Genomic DNA, 21062 nt, shown 5'->3' on the forward strand with positions numbered 1-21062 from the left:
ATTTCATTTTAAACAAAGTTTCCTTTTTGTTATTATAGCATTGTAGATTGCCTACATACAGTCTGGAAAATAAAGCAAAGCTTAACAGCATTAATAATTGTTCATGACTCCAGGTTTATCAGATAGTTATATAATGAATCATGCAGAGACACATGGAGAGTTACAGGGAAGGAAATAGTTATTAAGGGTGAAAGACAGAGGAGCATAGAAGTATTTCATATCCTACTTGTTGACTGGCTCCAAAAGGGTAAAGAAAAAGGACTAAGGTAAATGCCAGTGACCTTTTATAGGTCATGAATAATACCAGACACTCTCAGTTTGGTACAAGATGGGGGTGTTTGAGCATACTTTCTGGGTCCAGTGAAGCTCAAGTAGATTAAGGGCTTCAGGCTTTCTGCTACAATTGCCTTTCCTCTGTTAGTCACTAGAACTTCCTCTTCTAATGTTTCCCATTTTATTGTCTCGGTAATTCTGATTCTTTGTAAATTATATGCATTTCTCAATTAAACCCTTATTGCGAGTTTTTTATTTTGAATTTAAGAATAACAAAAATCTGATGTTTTAAAACATTCTTCATAAATTTGTCTTAAATTCTTTGGCCACTCATGTCTCAAGTGCATGGCTATCATAATATAATTTCAGTTATTCAGGACACGTTCTATTTGATATGTGTCCGAAAGTAGTGTTAATGGATCGAATGGAGCTGTTAAAAGGCTCCTAATATTCATTGCTTAATTGTTGTCCTAATTGGTATTCCCTAGAGAAATACAGGAAAGAAAGTCAAGCCAAACACCTTTACACACTATTTTTCCTTTCCCTTCTTTTAATTTTTAATGGATGAGTGAAAATTGCCTTTATTTTTAATTGTGTCTCTTTCCATTTTTATTATGGAGGTGGATAGTGAACCTGGTCATCTCACAAGTGTGTGTTACTCATTTTTTTTTTTTAGGTGCAGTGAGCTTTATTGATGGTATTCAAGAGTAGGGCTCCCTGGGCCCCTCCCGCTACTCTGGGGGTCTGGGATGGAAACAGTGAAGGAGATGCTCAGTGTCAGGGGCTGAGTTGGGACAGGGACTCCTCAGCAGGGCCTCTCTCTTGCGTGTCCTTGCTGGGATGGGTGATCGGGGCTTTTTACTCCTTGGAGGCCATGTAGGCCATGAGGTCAACCACCCTGTTGCTGTAGCCGAACTCATTGTCATACCAGGAAATGAGCTTTACAAAGTTGTCATTAAGGGCAATGCCAGCCCCAGCATCAAAGGTGGAAGAGTGGGAGTCGCTGTTAAAGTCACAGGAGACAACCTGGTCCTCAGTGTAGCCCAGGATGCCCTTTAGTGGGCCCTCGGATGCCTGCTTCACCACCTTCTTGATGTCATCATACTTAGCAAGTTTCTGCAGTCGGCATGTCAGATGCACGACAGACACGTTGGGGGTAGGAACTCGGAAGGCCATGCCAGTGAGCTTCCCGTTCAGCTCTGGGATGACCTTGCCCACAATCTTGGCAGCACCAGTGGATGCAGGGATGATGTTCTGGGCAGCCCCACGGCCATCACGCCACAGCTTTCCAGAGGGACCATCCACGGTCTTCTGGGTAGCAGTGATGGCGTGGACTGTGGTCATGAGTCCTTCCACGATGCCGAAGTTGTCATGGATGACCTTGGCCAGGGGGGCTAAGCAGTTGGTGGTCAGGAAGCATTGCTGACAATCTTGAGCAAGTTGTCATACTTCTCATGGTTCACACCCATCACAAACATGGGGGCATCGGCGGAAGGGGCGGAGATGATCACCCTTTTGGCCCCACCCTTCAAGTGGTCCCCGGCCTTCTCCATGGTGGTGAAGACACCGGTGGACTCCACAACACACTCGGCGCCGGCATCGCCCCATTTGATGTTGGCGGGATCTCGCTCCTGGAAGATGGTGATGGGCTTGCCGTTGATGACCAGCTTCCCGTTCTCAGCCTTGACTGTGCCGTTGAACTTGCCGTGGGTAGAGTCGTACTGGAACATGTAGACCATGTAGTTGAGGTCGATGAAGGGGTCATTGATGGCCACAATCTCCACTTTGCCACTGTTGAAGGCAGCCCTGCAAACCAGGCGCCCAATACGGCCAAATCCCTTCACTCTGACCTTCACCATCGTGTCTCAAGGATGAGGCTGGCACTGCACGAAGAGATGCGGCTGTCTCTGCAACAGGGAGGAGCAGAGAGCCGTGTTACTCATTTTTATTCCTCTGTTGTGAATTGCCTCCTTCATGTCTCTTTCTCAGTCAGTATGGTCCTATCTCCTCCTGCTCCTGCATTTGTTTAATGTGTTCCTTTGTTTGTTTGAACAGTTAAGATTCATAGGATTACAGATATAAGCCTCCTGTATTGGTTTTGTCCATTTATAGTTTTACCCTTGATGAAGAGAAAAGTTTTAAATCTGATACAAATTTCTTTAAGAAGTGCTCACCGTATTAAAGAAAATTATTTTTTCATTGCTTATTCCACTCTAATAAACAAAAAAGTCCCAGGACTACACTATAGTGGCCTGTAGGGAAACACAAGCAGCAAGGTTTATTACCATCATGTACTCAGTCCACATTCTTTGAATAGGCTCTGGTAGAGTATTCTATGGATCCCAAGGATGTTTATAACTTTGTGATCATATGGAAAGGTGTGGTAAGATAGTGGTCTCAGAAGGCAGGACAGCAGTGAAAATCATCAAAAAAGCCGATGCATCGAACAGCATTGAGATGCATGCACAGAGAGGCCAGCACTGGTCCATACTGTCCTCTAAGCATCAATCCAAATATTTCTCTATAAGTGTATGGAGTCCATCTTTCTGAGCATGTGCTCTCAGCAGTTCCTCTTTTGTCAAGAATTAAGCAAAGAACAGCAAATCCTGACTACCGTTTTCCTTTTTTTTTTTTTTTTTTTTTCCTGGAATTGATACTGGGTGTCACCTTTGATTCTTCTCCATTGTATTTGTTGAGGCAGGGTATCTTGCTACACCTGAAGTTTACCACTTAAAGCTCATCTACTTCTTCAGCTTGCCTTGGGCATCCCCAATATCTGTCCTGTAAGTGAATAAGATTACCATGCATGCAGGGATTTCGTGTGGGTACTAGGAATCCAGATTCTAGTTCTCTTCCTTGTGAGGCAAGCATTTAATTCATTGGTCCTTCTTCCAAGCCCCAACATATCTACTTCTTACTGAAGGTCTCTCAAAACTCCCTAAGTGGAGACTGATTTTGCTGCTCTTGTTGCAGCCTGCAATTGAATTTTTAGCAAGCCACAGTCTGACTCTCTGCCTAGGGTAGATTTACAGTACAAGGCCTAGGTGTAGCCATACAGCAGCTTCATGATTGGTCTCTCTCTCTCTCTCTCTCTCTCTCTTCTACTGACAGGTTAACTTTTTCCTCTATATTTACCTTACACTTACACTGCAATGTGCTCTCAAATGCATAAAAGCAATGGCAATCTCCTCCTATTCATTACTTTTAATAGTAAATATTTCTTATAATTACTTAGTAAGAATAGTCTAATATTTTTCATCTTATTCTCAGACTCTTGGAATGTGAGCTTGGGTTATGGAATTCTTATCATTTTAGTCACAGCCCCAGCTTTATCGGTTCCTCTGATCTGGTTTCATTTGCCAGGATTTGCAGCTATAATTATAATCTTGCCATTCCTTTTCTGCTTTAACTACTAACTAACGCTTTTTTGTTAGATTATGCGTAGTCCAAGCCCATGAGGCAGCTGTTCTTCTTGTTGTCCGTTGTCAGTTTCCTCACCTGGACATTGTTTCTTCTTTTCCCCAATGCTCTTAAATGTCTCAGTCACTATCAAGAGGGAAATGGATGGATCCTCCACACGTACCGTTTTTGCTCCTTGGCTTTCAGACACTTAATAAATGTTCTTGGCCTCTTACATGACCACTGTGATAAGACCATGCCTGCTTTAAAGTAGATGACCATCTAGAGAGTAGATGTGCTACCCTTGAAGAGTAGACAATTTTATACACTCTTCTAAAAATTAATATCACCATTCACAACACTATAAACTCCTGAAGGAAAGAACCATGTTCAGGACATGTTGTGACATTCATATATTCATTTCCATGTGGAAATCTTTTACAAATAATAAACCTTTACAGACTATGGTAGGACAAATGACTCCTGGTGTCTAAACACAAGAAGGTAAAACAAAGATGATAGCATTTTATAAATTCAAATATATTTGAATTATCTCTACTTCAGAAATGGAGTCTTGTCTGATCCCTGATAAATGATTACACCTCTTAACTCAGGATAAAGAGTGGAGATGCTGATTGCCATTGTGCCTATGACAGCCAAAGCTATCCAAGAAGCATTTGAGAATGCTGTAGTACTCTGTTGTCTTAATCAAATGGCTCCCTATTGATTGCTTACAGTTAATTTTTTTGATGTGCTTGCACAGCTGTCCCTGAAAAGAGATGATAGCTGCTGCAGCCTTACTATGTCACTGTACAAATCAACCATGAGATATATATCCTGATAGAATAATTTTCAAAGAGACAGTAATCCATAATTCTTATCAGCAAAGGTAACAGTACTTATATAAAAGATTTTATAATTGAGAAGCTATTAGATAAGTTTTGAAAGTCCAAAAGATGAAGAATGATATTTGTGACAAAGTAGGCAAGAATACTATTTCATTTACTTTCTAAATACAAGCTTCAGTATCTCTGAGTCCCTTGCCTCCCATTCTGAGTACATTCTCCTTGTTATCCGGGGCAATATCTTCAAGTACTATCTCCCTCTTCATAGAAACATTTTTTTTTGAGCTTGGTATAACTCAGAGCCAGTAGCTGGAGTATAATCAAAAGTTAGCTCTCATTTTTCCATTGTAGCCCTGTGTGTTCATCAGATTTTTTTTTCTCTGTTACAGAGATCCAACATGAGCAACACCTTAAAGAGTGATTTTGGTTCATTGTTTCAGTTGTTGATTGTCTAGCTTCATTGTTTGGGGGCTGTGGTAAGGCTGACCATCATGCCATGGAGAACGTGAAGGAATAAACATCAGCTCTTATAGTAGCCAGGAAAGAGAGGGAGGCAACAGTAAGGGGCTGTGATGAGATGTATCTTTCCTGTCTCTGTCCCAGTGTTCATCTCCAAACAAGCTTAAACCTTTCATCACTTCCCTCAAAATGTCATCATATTCTAATCCATCAAAATATGATTTCATTGATTAATTTAAAACCCTCAGGATCTGTCTTAGTTGTTTTTCTATTGCTGTGCTAACATGCCATGACCAAAGCAACTTATAGAAGAAGCAACTTATTAGAAGCCTTCAATTTTTCAGAGGGTGAGCTGAAAAATTGGTGGGGAGCATGGCGGCAGGCAGGCAGGCAGGCACAGCACTAGAGCAGTAGCTGAGAGCTCACATCCATAAATGAGAGGCAGAGAGCCAACTAGAATGGCTTAGACTTTTGAAACATCAAATCCCATGCACTTGTGACACAACCCTTCCAAAAAGACCCTGAACAGTTCCATCAATGGGGTCAAACACTTGATTAATGAGACTATGGAGGGAATTTCATTCAAAATGCCACAGAATATAATCTTTTTTTCATAGTTTATCAGTGTTCATATAATCTTCCAGTACATGAGCTTTTCAGGGACATTTCATAACCAAGACATAGATTTTCAGAGATGATCTTTGTTTTTTATTAAATAATATAAACACACCATGAATAGATAGCACTGTTCTATACTGAATATTGGAAATAAAATATTTTTTAAAACACTAATAAAAAAGAAACAAAACAATGCTACTTAAAAGCATGGCCTTCAAAGGATGATGTCAAATACTTCAGCGTTGACAGCATAACTTGCGCAGATCCTCTGTAGCAGTATAATGCTCTCTGTGGGCCTTATTCATGTTACAGGAACGCTCAGAGAATGACTCAGTGAGTCACAGTGTCTCCCTCCAATCGAGCATTCCACCACAAGTAGAGAGGAGGGTTATGAAGACTAGCCCGGCCACTGCATTTTAGAAAATTGTACATTTCATAATACTTAAAAAGCTGTAAAGTAAACAAACACAATTTAGCTTTAGATAGCATACTACAAGTGAATCTTTTCATATGCTTTATTTTTTATTAGTATGCTCTGCTGGTTCAAGATCATGAAAATCAATAAGCATTTAGGGCTAGGTTCTACAGTTCCATTTTAAAATACCATATGATTTTTAGACATTTCATATTTATTCCACAACATGGCCTGATGCATTTTATCTTTGAAAGTATCCCCTTCCCTTCCTCACACAAACATGAACATACATACTTACCGAATTCTGTGAGTTTATTTAAATCAAATGGTGTTAAAAAACTGAAGATGGTTTTCAGATAAAGACAACAGATTATAGATAAATATATCTTCCATTGCTCTTATACTCTAAACATGACTACAAAGAGTTCTTCTAAGAGGTATAGGTAAACAGAACAGAATGAAAGAAGGGATATCAGTGACAAAATTTTAGAAACAGACATGTGAATGTCTGTGACTCTGTTGAAAATAAGAAGAATGAATACTAAACTAATAGTGGACAAAGGTGAAGGGAAAACCCAATTTAAACCAAAGTACTAGCTCAAAATTAGACAACACTAGGTACCACTGACAGAGAAGGTAAAGATGGAGGATTTCAGAATCTGGACCACTGTTGAGTGTATACCTGAGAAGCAAATTGATTTTCAGATTGCTTTTCCATTCTGCTGAGCAACATTTCTCTCTCACCCCAGCATGGGGCTAGAGTTGCTCTTCCACGAAGATAAATCAGAAACTCTTCTTAGTAAAATAAGGAACACAATAAAAAAATTATTTCCATTTCTAGACTAGACTCATCATCTGGGTATCTGGAGGGAAGAATACACAAGGTTAGAAGTTGAGTTAAAGCAAGAAAACCAACTTTCAGATTATCTAGATATATGCAAAAGGAGATGCCAGATCATTTAGAGTCAGAAGTTGTGAAAATATGTTTTTAGGAAACAAATCAGAGGTTTTGGTAGTCAATAGATTTATCTGAGAGATGAGATGAATAAGTGGAGGATAACTTACACACACGTTTCTGTGTTAGAGCTCTGCGTGTTCTGTCATTGTCTCTCTATCTCTCTAATCATCTTAATTGTGCTAATATTATTTGCAAGTCTTGGCAGCTTAAATCTTGTAAGAATCCTAAGAAACTGATTTCCCCACCTCTGTCTGAAGCATTTTCTATCTCAAAATCTCAGTTTGTTAAACTTGGGGAAGAATGGGAATTCACCTGATTTGTTCCACATCACAAGAATTTATTCTTGGAAGAAGATGATCTGTGGCCATCACCACAATCATTATGTAAACAGAAAGTGTGAAATAAATTAAACTAACCCCTCCTACCAAAAACTCTTGTAAGACAGTGTAAACCACCCATCTATCATCATTTCTCCGCTCTGACTCTGTGTTAGTAATGGGTTTCCAGAAAGAGATAGAAAAAATGAAGAAGGGAAGAAAGAAGGGAAGGAGGGAGAGAAGACAGAGAAGAGTGAGAGGGAGTGAGAGGTAGAGAGAGAGACAGAGAGAGAGAGTTTTGTGTGACATGCTTACAAGCCTAGAAAGCAAGCAGTTGTAGTTAGGATTTCCTTTCTGTGTATTGAACATGTGACTATTGTGCATTGCTCTTTTCTGTGTAATTAGCTATCCCAGCTATATGCCACAGGAAAAAAAAAAGATCCCATTTCATTTGTTATTCACAGCAACTCTCACAGGCATCATATTCATCCCCAGTATATTTTCCCACTCACGTTGGAGATCTTTTTTTTTTTAATTTTTTTAATTTTTTTTATCAGTTACATTTTATTAACTCTGTATCCCAGCAGTGTCCCGATCCCTCATTCCCTCCCAGTCCCTCCCTCCCTCCCTCATCTCCACCGTGCCCCTTTCCAAGTCCACTGATAGGGGGGACCTCCTCCCCATTCCTCTGATCCTGTTTTATCAGGTATCTTCAGGACTGGCTGCAAGGCCCTCCTCTGTGGCCTAACAGGACTGCTCCTCCCTTCGGGGGTGGGGAGACCAAAGAGCCAGTCATTGAGTTCCTGTTAGAAATAGTCCCTGTTCCCCTCACTTTGGGAAACCAATTGGTTACTGAGCTACCACAGGCTACATCTGAGTGGAGGTTCTAGGTTATATCCATACATGGTCCTTGGTTGAATGTCAGTCTCAGAAAAGACCCTGTGCCCAGATATATTTGGTCCTTGTGGAGCTCCTATCCTTTCCCCATCAGACTAACTCCCCTTCTTTCTTATGATTCCCTGTACTCTGCCAAAGGTTTGGTCATGAGTCTTTGCTTTGAAAACACTGCTACTTAGAGTCTTTCAGATTCGCTCAGTAGACTCCTGTCATACGTTCAATGCACATCCCATCTGTCTTTCTAAACGAGCATTGATCATCTTACCCCATGTCCGCTCAATTGATTATCGTTTTTAGGTGTATAGATTTCATTATGTTTATCATATCTTATAGGTCTATATAAGTGAGTATATCCCATGTTTGTCTTTCTCCTTCTGGGATATTTCACTCAGAATGATCTTTTCTAGATCCCACCATTTGCCTGCAAATTTCATGATTTCCTCCTTTTTGATTGCTGAGTAGTATTCCATTGTACAAAAATACCACAATTTCTGTACCCATTCCACCGTTGATGGACATCTGGGTTGTTTCCAGGTTCTGGCTATTACAAATAGAGCTGCTATAAACATGGTTGAGCAAGAGTCCTTTTTGTGTACTTGAACAAACTTTGGGTATATCACGTTGGAGATCTTATTTGATAAAGAAGGTAAAATTTTTGGGCATTACAAAAGGAAAAGTCTGGAAAAATTGTTTACTGTGCAATGTTTAGGCAGATTCTCTTGTGATGCCTTTGCAAATGCTCTTTCTGGCATTTGACAAAAGAATAAAATACATTTTAATGCTATGTAAATTATATACACACTCATATGTGTATGTGAGTGTGTACATGTGTATACATCTGTGAATATGTGTCTGTGTGCATATGCTTGTGGGTGTTTGTGTGTATGTATACATATATGTGTGCGTATATATGCTTACATATATATATGTGTGTGTATGTACACGTGTGTAAATGTGTGTATTGTGTGATTATGTGTATGTATGCATGTGTGCATGTTGTATGTGTGAGTGTGTATATGTATGTATGTATGAGTATGTTTATGTCTGTATATGTAATAGTATGTGCATGCATGTGTCTATATATTGTGTGTGTGTATAAAACCTCAGTATGTTCTATTTACGTTATCTACAATTTTAAAAGAATCAATAAATAAAGTGACGCGATAGTGGCTGAACATGGCATCTCATCTCGGTTCATCCATTACAAAGTTAATACATCTCGTTACTTGTTAGGGACAGTGTGGTATCTGTGGTCACTTTCTAGAAACCACGTGCAGCTGAGCCTTTTTTCTTTTCTTCTCTTTTTTAAGATAAAGTATTTTGTTTCCATTATGGTCAGGGAACAACTGCAGACTGTGTGCCGGGCTAATGCCACCACATGTTGTTTGGAGGGCCAGCTGGCAGCTCAGGGTCTTCCTTTCTTAAAAAGGGAAACAATGTGCCTCTTGCTCCCAAGTTTCAGAAAGGAGCTGCTGCACAATCGTGCAATCGTGTCACGTACTCTATAGTGCTAAACTTTGCCGTAGGAGCTGAGAAACAAAAATGAAAGAAAATGGATGTGCTGTAGGAATTGGTTCCAATGAACAGGAAGTGGGGAGGTGGGCATAAAGCGCCGCATGCGTGGAGCTGAGGGGCTCACAAGTTCCCATTGATAGTTGGGACAGAACATTAGAACCATTTCAGATGCCCAGAGAAATAATCAAGCTCAGCAGAGGGGTTATCAGCAATGGTGTGATCTGATGTAGTTCCTGATGCATTTCAGGGCCTGGAGAATGGAAGAGAATAAATTCCTCCAGACACAGTGGGTTGGGACAAAGACTGGGAAGGATATTACAGGTTCCTTAGAGACCAGAGTCAGCTACGACAGTTTCCCAGTGGCCACGGGCACAAATTCAACAAACCACACCTGCCTGTAGCATGTAAGAGGTGAAGGAACTCTGATCCATGATTTTTGAAGTGAAACCTTGGACAGAATAATTAGTGAAAGAAGATTAATGCCCCCTCCATATAAAAAGTATTGGAAATAATTAGAAAGGATTAGAAAAGACCACTGTAATGATACAGTAAGAAAAGACAAGTACTGAGCATTACACATAGGCTAAATGCTTATCTAAGACAGGCTAAGTGGTTATCTCCCAGCTTTAATGGGATAACATAGTGGTAAAATGGAACAATTGTGAGCTGTCATCTTCAACAAAAAAATGGTAGTGTGAAGGTAGCATTAGAATGTAGTGGGAATTTTGGGATTTTGCTTTCTTTAAAAAACAACAGCTATATTGGGAACAGGAGAGATGCCTGAGAGGATAAGAGCACTGTCTGTTTTTCCAAAGGTCCTGAGTTCAATTCCCAGCAACCAAATGGTGGCTCTCGTTACCATCTGTAGTGAGATCTGGTGCCCTCCTCTGGTCTGCTGGCTCACATGCAGGCAGAATACTGTCTAAATAATAAATAAATCTTTAAAAAAAAAATCTTCCAATGTCCATCTCTTTTGTCTTTCTGAGTGAGGATTGATCATCTTACCCAGGGTCCTTCTTCTTGTTTACCTTCTTTAGTTGTACAGATTTTAGTATGTTTATCCTATATTATATTTCTAATATCCATTTATAAGTGAATATATACCATGTGTGTTTTTCTGCTTCCGGGATACCTCACTCAGGATAATTTTTCATTTGCCTGCAAATTTCATGATTTCCTTGTTTTTAATTGCTGAGTAGTATTCTATTGTGTAAATATACCACAATTTCTGTATCCATTCTTCAGTTGAGGAGCATCTGGGTTGTTTCCAGGTTTGGGCTAGTATGAATAAAGCTGCTACAAAAATGGTTGAGCAAATATCCTTGTTGTGTATTTGAGTATATTTTGGATATATGCCTAGGAGTGGCATAGCTGTATCTTGAGGAAGCGCTATTCTTAATTGTCTGAGAAAGTGCCAGATTGATTCCAAAGTGGTTGTAGAAGTTTACATTCCCACCAGCAAAGGAGGAGGGTTCCCCTTTCTCCACATCCTCTCCAGGATGTATTGTCACTTGAGTTTTTGATCTTAGCAACTCTGATGGGTGTAAGATGAAATCTCAGGGTTGTTTTGATTTGCATTTCCCTGATGACTAAGGATGTTGAGCATTTAAGTGTTCCTCTGCCATTATATATTCATCTACAGAGAATACTGTTTAGCTCTGTACCCCATTTTTTAATTGGATTACTTGATTTGTTGCAGTTTAACTTCTTTGGTTCTTTATATATTATGGATATTAGGCATCTGTCAGAAGGAAAAAACAGGAAACAGAACAGGAGCCTACAACAGAGGGCCTTGGAAAGACTCTACCGAGCAGTGTATCAAAGCAGATGCTGAGACTTGTAAACAAACTTTGAGCAAAGTGCAGGGAATCTTATGAAAGAAGGGGGAGATAGTAAGATCTGGAGAGGACAGGAGCTCCACAAGAAGAGCAACAGAACCAAAAAGTCTGGGCACTGGAGTCTTTTTTGAGACTGATACTCTAACCAAGGAACATTCATAGATATAATCTAGAACCCCTGCTCAGATGTAGCCCATGGCAGCTCAGTATCCAGGTGATTACCCTAGTAAGGGGAACAGGGCCTGCTCTGACATGAACTCAGTGGCTGGCTCTTTAATACCTCCCCCTAATGGGGGAGCAGCCTTGCCAGGCCACAGAGGAGGACAACGCAGCTAGTCCTGATGAGACCTGATAGACTAGGGTCAGATGGAAGGGGAGGAGGACCTCCCCTATCAGTGGACTTGGAGAGGGGCATGGGAGAAGGTGAGAGTGGGATGTTAGGATTGGGAGGAAATGAGGGAAGGGGCTTTAGCTTGGTTACAAAGAGAATAAATTGTAATTAATATAAAAAGCAAAAATTTAATAAAAAACCCACATAAATATTTTAAGAATATGTTTTGTTTTAATACCAGGTGTTAGGATATTGGTCTACTTCACAGCAGAGACTATGATTTGCCTTGTGCTCTGAGGGGAGGAGGAGGACATGATTTTGCCAGCTGCAGATAGTTTTTGTGATGTTAGTAATTCTTAGAACATTTTAGAGGGTATATAAATGCTAGGGGCCTGATAGGCATGGCAGGCTATTGGTTGGTTGTTAATTGCTATTGGTCAGTATTTGCTAAGTAATGGTGTGCAAAAAAGAAACAAGAAGAAATTAAATATACTGATGGTAAAGATCAAAATTGCCCCAAGAGCTCCATTACCCTACTCAGCAGGAAGCACTCTATTGATAATGCTGTCCCTTTTTTCAATTCTAACTTTATTCAATGCTTTCTTTTCTTTCCTCTCCATCTTTTTATTTTCTCTCATATCTAGTGTTAAGGGGGTTGAAAGGAAAGAAGCAAAGGGGTGGAGAAGGGTGGAAGAAAGAAGAACCTACAAAGTAGCAAGTGCCAGCTACATTGGAAATGGTCAATGTTTACATTACTAATGTTAGTAATTTTTATAGTTGTCTTTAGAAAACAATGTGTCGGCATATATAAACCTTTATCTCTCCTAGCTTTGATAATCATGAAGGCATTGAGTGGAAATATTAATTTGTAACCTGCTCAAGGCATGGGTTTGGAAGACTTCTTAATGTCCAACACTGGACAGATTAAATAAATAGTAACATAGTCATTGCATAGATGAATTTCTGTGTATTGCAATTATGACAACTACATGGCAACATAAAAATCACTTAAGATCTCTAATTAGGTAGAAAATATCAAAAGAATATTTAATAAGAACTGTAATATGATTAAACTTGCAGAAGAAAGGATAACTAAGATTTATGCAGCAGTCTTTATTGCTTGACAATTTCCATTGATTATTGTATTGCATCTTTGTCATAGGCCCTAAAGATTAGAAACTCTACACTGATCTGGAGTAGAAAAGATACAAGATGAAAATACAAAATTCTTGGGAAGAGAATACCCCCATGAACTTAGTGTAGCTCATGCATGATGGTGTGTTATTTAAAAGGATAATCAGGTTTCCCTTCATTTCAAGATCATTTATGAAGCAACAAACACCAAAAATCGGAATTTTATCATCCCCAATGACAGTTTAACACTGATACCATGAAATTAGTCTTTCACAATCTATACATTATTTTCATGTTTTTAACATCATTAACATTTAACCACCTGGAAACTGATGTTGAGTGATTAACCTTTTAGAAATGAATGGCCCATTTAGCCACATACTCCAAAGGTCTTGGCACATCATAACAGCTCAAACATATTTAAAGACACAGCATCTATGAGAGAAATGATGAAAGAGTAAATAGGAGCAGTACAGAGTCAAACAAATGTTCTCATACAATGAGACATGGCCATCTGAAATGCAGACATGGTGACGACTAATGTCCCAACTCAATTCTTTTCCAAGGGGGAGGTAATCAAGGCACTTCCTCTCAAAGACATCTATGAAACGTCCATATAAAGTAAGTGACATATATTTAACATCTGTGTTGAAATGCAGGGCACCCGGAGGAATTCCTTCATTTCAAGCTAGATTTCAGATTTGGTCCAGCCCCATCTGCTTGAGAAAGCTTGGCTTCCTCTGTCCACCAAGGATTTACATGATTTAATTCCAGGAAAGACCTAGCTCAGCCCAGGAAGTCACCACAGTGCTGATCATGTGACTAACAACAGAATGTCATGCAGGTTGAGTTGTTATAATTGGAAAAAAAACCACTGAATTTGAAAGAAGCAGACTTTATGAGTTCCGTCTGAAGTAGAAATCTGTATGCGTAACCATACATGTATCTGCATTGACATAAATATACATGTGACACATGTACTCATAGACGTGTGTTCCTCCTTACAAATCCAGCAGAGGGTTTAATACTAGATGTCAAAAGCTAGAAGAAATCATATTATTTACCAGATGCTGTGCTGCATTGTTTTGTATAACTGCTATTATTCGAGTCCTTCAATGATTTATTAGAATCACTTCTTTTCTAGCAGAGGAAGTGAAGTCTCCATGACGTCTCCCTGAATTTGCTGCAAGAAGTCAGGAGGTTCAAATCCAAGACTGAGTCTTTGCCTTTTACTGTTTCTTTTCTGTTATACCTCCTGGTTGTAAAATATATTGATGGCTTCCCACACCACGGCAATGGATTTGTGGGTCCAATCCATTCATTCTCAGCAAAAAGCCACAAGACACCAAGAAGCTAGGCTAAGTTTTATTTTTCATTAAGTGGAGTTATGAGAATAAACAAGAAATACTGCTAACATAAAGTACAATGGACCCTTCTGCTCAGGAATGAAGAAGAAATCCAAGGAGAAACCAAATCAAGCCACAAGTAATAACTAGATTTTTCTTTTGGCTAACGTAACAACACAAGGATTTCTCAGTATTGATACTCTGTTCTTGGGACTGAGGCAAAGCCTAGAGAACTTTTGGATATTTTATTGATATAGCAAAGCAGAAAGATCTTTTGTTGTTGTTGCTGCTGTTTATCAGATGAACTACTTGGGTTACTCAATAAGAACTTTACAGTATCATTTTAATAGGATTGTGAGATGAAGATGTAATTTGAGGATACTCCATTATGTTGCACAGTCCTCGTCCACATTACTCAAAGTATTTTATGAACAGTAACTAAGTTATTTAATAATTGACAGAAATTCAGCCGTCATCTCTTTGACAAATTACCTTATCAAACTTTTTAAAGAAGTCTCTGGCCATTGATTAAATGGATGGCAGCCTGTGGAACAGGAAAGCTGAGCACTTCCCAGACACGTCTACATCTTCCGAAGAACAGAAATGAAATATAACTCTGGATGAGATAAGATACATTTGAAATCTAATTCTAGACTATGAGGTTTTTGCTTAGCTTTTTTAGTCTTGGGTAATGCTCTTTTTATACTCAAGGACTTCTTTACAACATCAGGAATATCATCAATTCGTTTTTCAAGTACTGAAGCCTTTGTGGGGACCTCAAGTCCATCAGTATAATGTATGAGTTTTAAAGGGGGAAGGAGGAGGAAAGGTAGGACCTGGAGGAGATGAGGGAGGGGAATTTAGCTGGAATACAAAGTGAATTAATTGTAATTAATAATAATTATAATATATTGAGGAAAAAAACCACTGACACTGTTTTGTTTTTGTTTTTGTTTTTTCTAAGAAGACAATGATTCACAGCTGTTTGTAAACTGATTTTGTTATCTGAACTCTGACATCTATACAGTGCTCCTCATCCATGACTGTCTCCGGCTTAGGAGCCTAGATACACACCCTGTCCTCTGTGAATGTCATTGTCTTCACCTGCAGGGTCATGCCAGTTGCACATACTAGTACAGATTAGGCAAAATCTTGGAAGTAAATATATTCCTGCTAATGTGAATCCACAGTGACTGCCAACAAAAACATGTACAGTTTCCTAGCCATTCACTGGCAGGCTCCATTGTTCTGCAAAATGAATGATTTAACTTTTAGCTTTACATAAATAAATAGGTTCAAAGTGTCATGAGGGTGGGAACTGTTTGTGATGCACTCTGGCAGTCTCATGGTCTAGAACACTGCCTGGTGTAGCAGAAGCTCCCAAAAATCATGGCTGCTGTTTAAAAAGCATCAGCTGAACTCTCCATTAGTAAGTATTGTCAATCTAACCCATGTGTGTGAGGCAGATGGAGACTATAAGGCTACTTCATAAAGTCATTTAAAACTCGAGAGGAAGACAGGGTTTTTTTTTTTTTTTTTTTTTTAATGGTATAGAAGTTTAATAAATATGACAGGGATGAATCCTCTCTATTGCATGTATATGATAGCAGAGGGAGCTTTCTATTATATATATATTATATATACATACATATATATAATATATATAATATATATATATATATATATATAATAGACAAGGAGAGAATCAGTTACTGTGATCGCATCAATAATCCTTTCAGAAGTTGAAGAGGATGAAAACCCAGTGGCCTGCTTGTAAGGGAACAGCAGATAGAAGAAGGGTGACAAAGGGAAGATGCTTACCACAATCAAGCCTCCTTCGGGCACTCCTGAGAAGGAGCCTTGGCATCGTGGGGGATCTTCCTCTGCTCTGTCAGGGGCTGATAGATGGGTTGCACAGTTCAGATCTCTCCATCTCAGCATTTTTGTGACGGCCCACTTGCAGCTCTCATCAGAGAAGGCCCTGGATGTGACAGCACCTCTAAGACTTTTGAAACATGAAAATTGCCATTTCAAATCTTTTAAATTGTTTTCTGTCTCTCAGGCTTAAATTTGCATTTATCATTGTAGCACTGTCTCCTTTTCCAGTGAAACATTTGACCGGCCTTTTAGATAGAATAACCCTAAGCAAGTCCCACCCAAGTTCCTGGAGATAACTGAAATATTGCTCCACCTGAATATGGAAGATTCAGGCAGAGAGCACATAATACACTCCGAGTTGTGTTTGTGCCAGTGACCATTCTGTAGGGTATTTTTATGTGTTGGGCAGGGGAGAAGTATTTTTTATTATGTACATTATTGCACTTGAAAGATAAGGGATCTTAGACCATCTATATTGCTATGATCTTAGGATACTGCAGTAAGGGAATGCATAACATACAGAGAAAGCAATATTCTAGCCGACTAGGCTTGGTATGACAATATACATTACACATTTTGAGACATAAAACATGATTTTATTTAACACCAAATAAAAGCAGTGTGATTTTTATTACATGTTTTTGCTTTCTTGTTTTTAGCAAAGCCTGATTTGATTGCATCACATATGTATACAAAGTATCTTGATCATATTTATCCCTCATTTCCCCTTCTACTGCTCTTAGTGGCCTCTATGCCCTTTCCAACTTCATGTCTTCTTTATATGATTATTTATTTGTTTATTCATAACCCACTGAGTCCAGTTTCTATTGTTCTTGTGAGCATGTGTGGAGAGCTGTCCAATAGAGCATGAAAAACCTATTAGTAGTCTTACTTCTGAAGAAAACAGGCTCTTCCTCTTTCTGGGTCTATCACTGGCTCCTTAGCTTGAAGTCCGGTGTCATGAGATCTTCCTCCATCCATGCTGATTTGCTCTTGTACAAGTTCTGTGCAGTCAGCCACAGCTATTGTATGCTCATGGGTGTCTCAGCCCAATTATGTACAAAGGATGCACTTTGGCCCTTAAGATCTTTCTACCCCCAACCTTCCAGTGCTTTTGGAGCCTGAGCCTTTGAGACAGTGTGATAGATGTCCTGGTTAGTAATGAGAACTCTGTAGTCATGTATTCTCTGCACTTTGACCAATTGTGGTTCTCCATATTAACCTCCATCACTTTCAAAAGGAATCCTCTCAAGTGAGTGTTGAGAGATGCATTAGTCTATGATGTAAGGACAAGTGTTTAGAAGGCAGCTTGATTCTATGTACATTTAGCAAAATAACATTAGTTGGTTCTCTCCTAGGTCATATGGCCTCATTAACTTCAGGTCCTCAGCCAGGTTTACAGAAGCTGGCCTGAGTTCCATCTCATAGAGTTGACCTTAAATCCAACCAGACTCCGTGATTACTCCCATAACCTTATGCCACTACAGAACCACTAAGCCTATCTTGCCTGCTTGGCTATTACTGTAGCTTCCAGGGTTCATATCTGAGTAAGACTGTTGCCAACTTTTCTTCCCAGTCGGCAGATCGCATTTGAGTATTATTAAAACTGAAATGCATTGAGAAATCTTCCTTTTTGTTTTAGACATATCAGGCAAGAGTAGAGGTCTGATCTCTGATATTAGAAATAAATTGGGACTTTGTACTGATGTTCATTTAGGTGTCATCCACCCAAAGAGCATCAGACCCCTCCGATACCTTTTTCTCAGAGGCGGGACCTGGGGCATCAACCCACATGCAATCTTTCTCTTCTCTGGGTCCAAAGCGGCTGACCCTGAGTGCAGTGCTTAGCCTCGCATCCTGAGCGTAACATTTTAGCTTTTTTTGGTAGCCAACCATGCTTGGGGAGACTGTCCTGCTTCAATGGCTGTAAAGGCTTGAATGGTCATGGCTGCATTACGCTGTTGTGAGACTCTAAGCTTGCATATATACCACAGGCAAACCAAGGAGACCAACACCAGAAGGCCTGCTAATGCTCCCATGCCCGCCCATTCCTTCAGATGATTCATGGCTGCAGCAATCCATGATGATAATAATCCTGTGGCTAGTCCTGCATCCACTCTGGTAGAATTTACCGTGACAATGGCCACTCTCAGCTGCTCCATCGTAGTATCGAATTCTCCAGTCCATTTACCTAAAATATAGCTAGACAATTGTTTAGACAGATTTGCAGCACAGGGAAAATTCTCATGTTGTATGCTAGTGACTCAAAGTCCAGCATACTTTCATTGATAGCCAAGTTGAGCTATTTGCCATAGGGTATCAATTTGCTCCTGCACGAGGTCAATCAGTACCAGCTTGATTTCTCTACATCCTGTGGTCAAGACGTGTGGTGTCTCCAACAATAGAGTCTTATCATCAGGTTCTGATGGGCACAGAGAGTGAGGGCAATATCCTGTCGTTTTTTGTGAGTCTCCAGGATTCACTTGATCAACAACTTCAAGAGGGTACCCCACCTCTCATGAACTAGGCTTTGTGTTGGATGATTTATAGCTTCTTGGAGGAATATTCTTTCTGCCTGATATAGGTAATTCAAATTAAACCATTAAAAGTGTGAATTTGTAGAATAATGGATAATATTGAACAGGGTATTTAAGTCTGAAGGGGGCTAGGAAGGTAAATCAGAAGAGGTGTGGGGGGGAGGATAATTAACACTAGGATGCTTGAAAAGGTCACATGAAAGCCTCCAAGTGACCTTAAAGCCCCAATCTGATGACATTAAATATATGCTCATTGCTAGTTTAGTCACCTCAGAAGGAGACAGAATGTGCATACAACTAGGAAATAGAGTTTAAACTCCATGCTGAGCTGTATCAGGACAAAGTGGAAATGCATTTCTCCACTCTGGTCCTTATTGCAATTATGTCTTGAATTTGAAGAGCAGGCACACTCATGTCACTGTAGAGGCAGCCAAATTGTCCCAATGCATTGCCACTGAAAAGTAGTGGTCTCTTGAGGTTCTTCATGTAAAATTCCCATTACTGGGATGTATTTCTATATGCTCCATGGTACGAAACATAAGAGATGACTTGTTATTGTTATTTATTTTTTGTTGTTTTTGTTGTCTCTTCCTAAAAAAAAAAAAAAAGATAAATTCTGCAAGTGGATGGACTTTGCCTGATCACAATCTATCTAGTGTAGGAATTTTGTTTTGTATTTTTCCTGGTCTAATGGGTGTCTATGTTGTGCTTAATAAATGTTTTTTGACTGAATAAAGTACCTCAAAGAATGCACAGTGAATGTTAGCATCTTTGTATGACTACTATTGAACTTCTCCTCTTTACATTGCATTATCCATGATGCCCATGAATCTTGTAATTTCAGCCCGCTTTCTTTTGTGTGAGGAAAATTCTCAGCAGCCTATTTTATGGTTATACCTCCACTGTGACATGGTCCAGCTCGCTCCATGGGGAAACAATCAGAAATCATATAAATTCTGTTTTAAGATTCAGTTCTGCATCATGAGCTACCAAAGCCAGGACAATAACATTATAAAAAAGAAGGGGTGGGTATATCATGCTACCTTATTACTTTTTTTTCCTTACCAAATAAACAGACTTTATCTGTAGCATTACCAGCAGACAATACTTATAATGATTTAGTATCTCTTTGGGATAGGCATTATTGCTTCACTCTTGCGATAATAAGATCAAAACATAATAACATCACTAACAGTAAAAGTGTACCTGGTTTTTGTAGATTTGTTCTTCGGCCTTCACATACCTGATCACATGTAACCTTCAAAGTTATGGTCAGGTAATAATAATGTGGCTATTTTTATATTAGAAAAAAAAAAAACCTGGGGTTTTCTGGGGTGTAGCAATAGGCCCACTACTGGTTAGAAAGGAAGCTTAAGGGCAGAACCCATGTTACATGTGTCTGCAGCTCAGAAGCACCGTGTCATACTGATTCAGGGTCCCAGCTTTTCAGTGACAGGTGAGTAACAGTAGACAGGTGGGTAGATCAATACTCACAGAACACACACTTAGGCGGTGGAAGGGGCAACACGAATGAAGACAGCTGAGCGCTGAGGAAACCGACAGAAGGTTCGGTAGCATTAGCTTCTGAGGGAACAGAAAGGAAATGGAAGAATTTTATGGGCTCAGTGTGCGTGCACGTGTGTGTTTCTGCCACACAGATGAAGGGAGAAGGATGTTAAAGGAAACATCTTTTCAAGGACAGAGGTGGTAGGGGCACACCTGTTTCCTGTGTTGCTGACCCATTCTATATGCATGGAAAACACAACAAAACTAAAGGGAACCAGAAAACGGGGCTTTGATGAGATGACGCTGAGAGACAAACTGGCTCACATTGTAATGCTGAACGGAACAACTTGCTTCACTTGAGCATGGGTTGCCTGCGCTTGTACAAGCATCGAAATCACCTTTGAAGCTACGGAAAAGCAGCAGCGTATCCAGCCTCATTAGGTTCAGGACTGAGCTCAGGAGAATACATTTTGGTAACATGTTCCAGATGCTTCTGGCGATATCCCGTGGCTCATACTGGCAGAAATGCGCCACTTACGATGCAGAACTATGGAGGCTGTTAAGGACCAGATAAAGTAAAGAATGTGATCATATCTGTGGCGTACAGTATCCTGTATTCCTCTCCCGAGGCTTGAGGGCAGAACTCTATCCAGAAAGAGACTGGTGCAGTGAGGTGCCAGGTGAACCACAGCTGGGCGAGGGTGATCCGAAGGGTCACCGAAGCAGGTCCAGGCCCATTGCGTCTACTCTTTGGGATGATTCTTCAGTGGGTCTGTGGCACACCCTAGAGGGTGAT

General features: G+C 39.8%; 1 pseudogene; it reads right to left on the bottom strand.

Moving 5' to 3' along the window:
* Positions 1 to 1116: 1116 nt before the first annotated feature.
* LOC110564274 (glyceraldehyde-3-phosphate dehydrogenase-like) lies at positions 1117 to 2200 on the bottom strand (annotated as a pseudogene).
* Positions 2201 to 21062: the final 18862 nt, after the last annotated feature.

This window comes from Meriones unguiculatus, chromosome 10 (genome assembly GCF_030254825.1).
Source record: "Meriones unguiculatus strain TT.TT164.6M chromosome 10, Bangor_MerUng_6.1, whole genome shotgun sequence".
NCBI classification, from domain to species: domain Eukaryota; kingdom Metazoa; phylum Chordata; class Mammalia; order Rodentia; family Muridae; genus Meriones; species Meriones unguiculatus.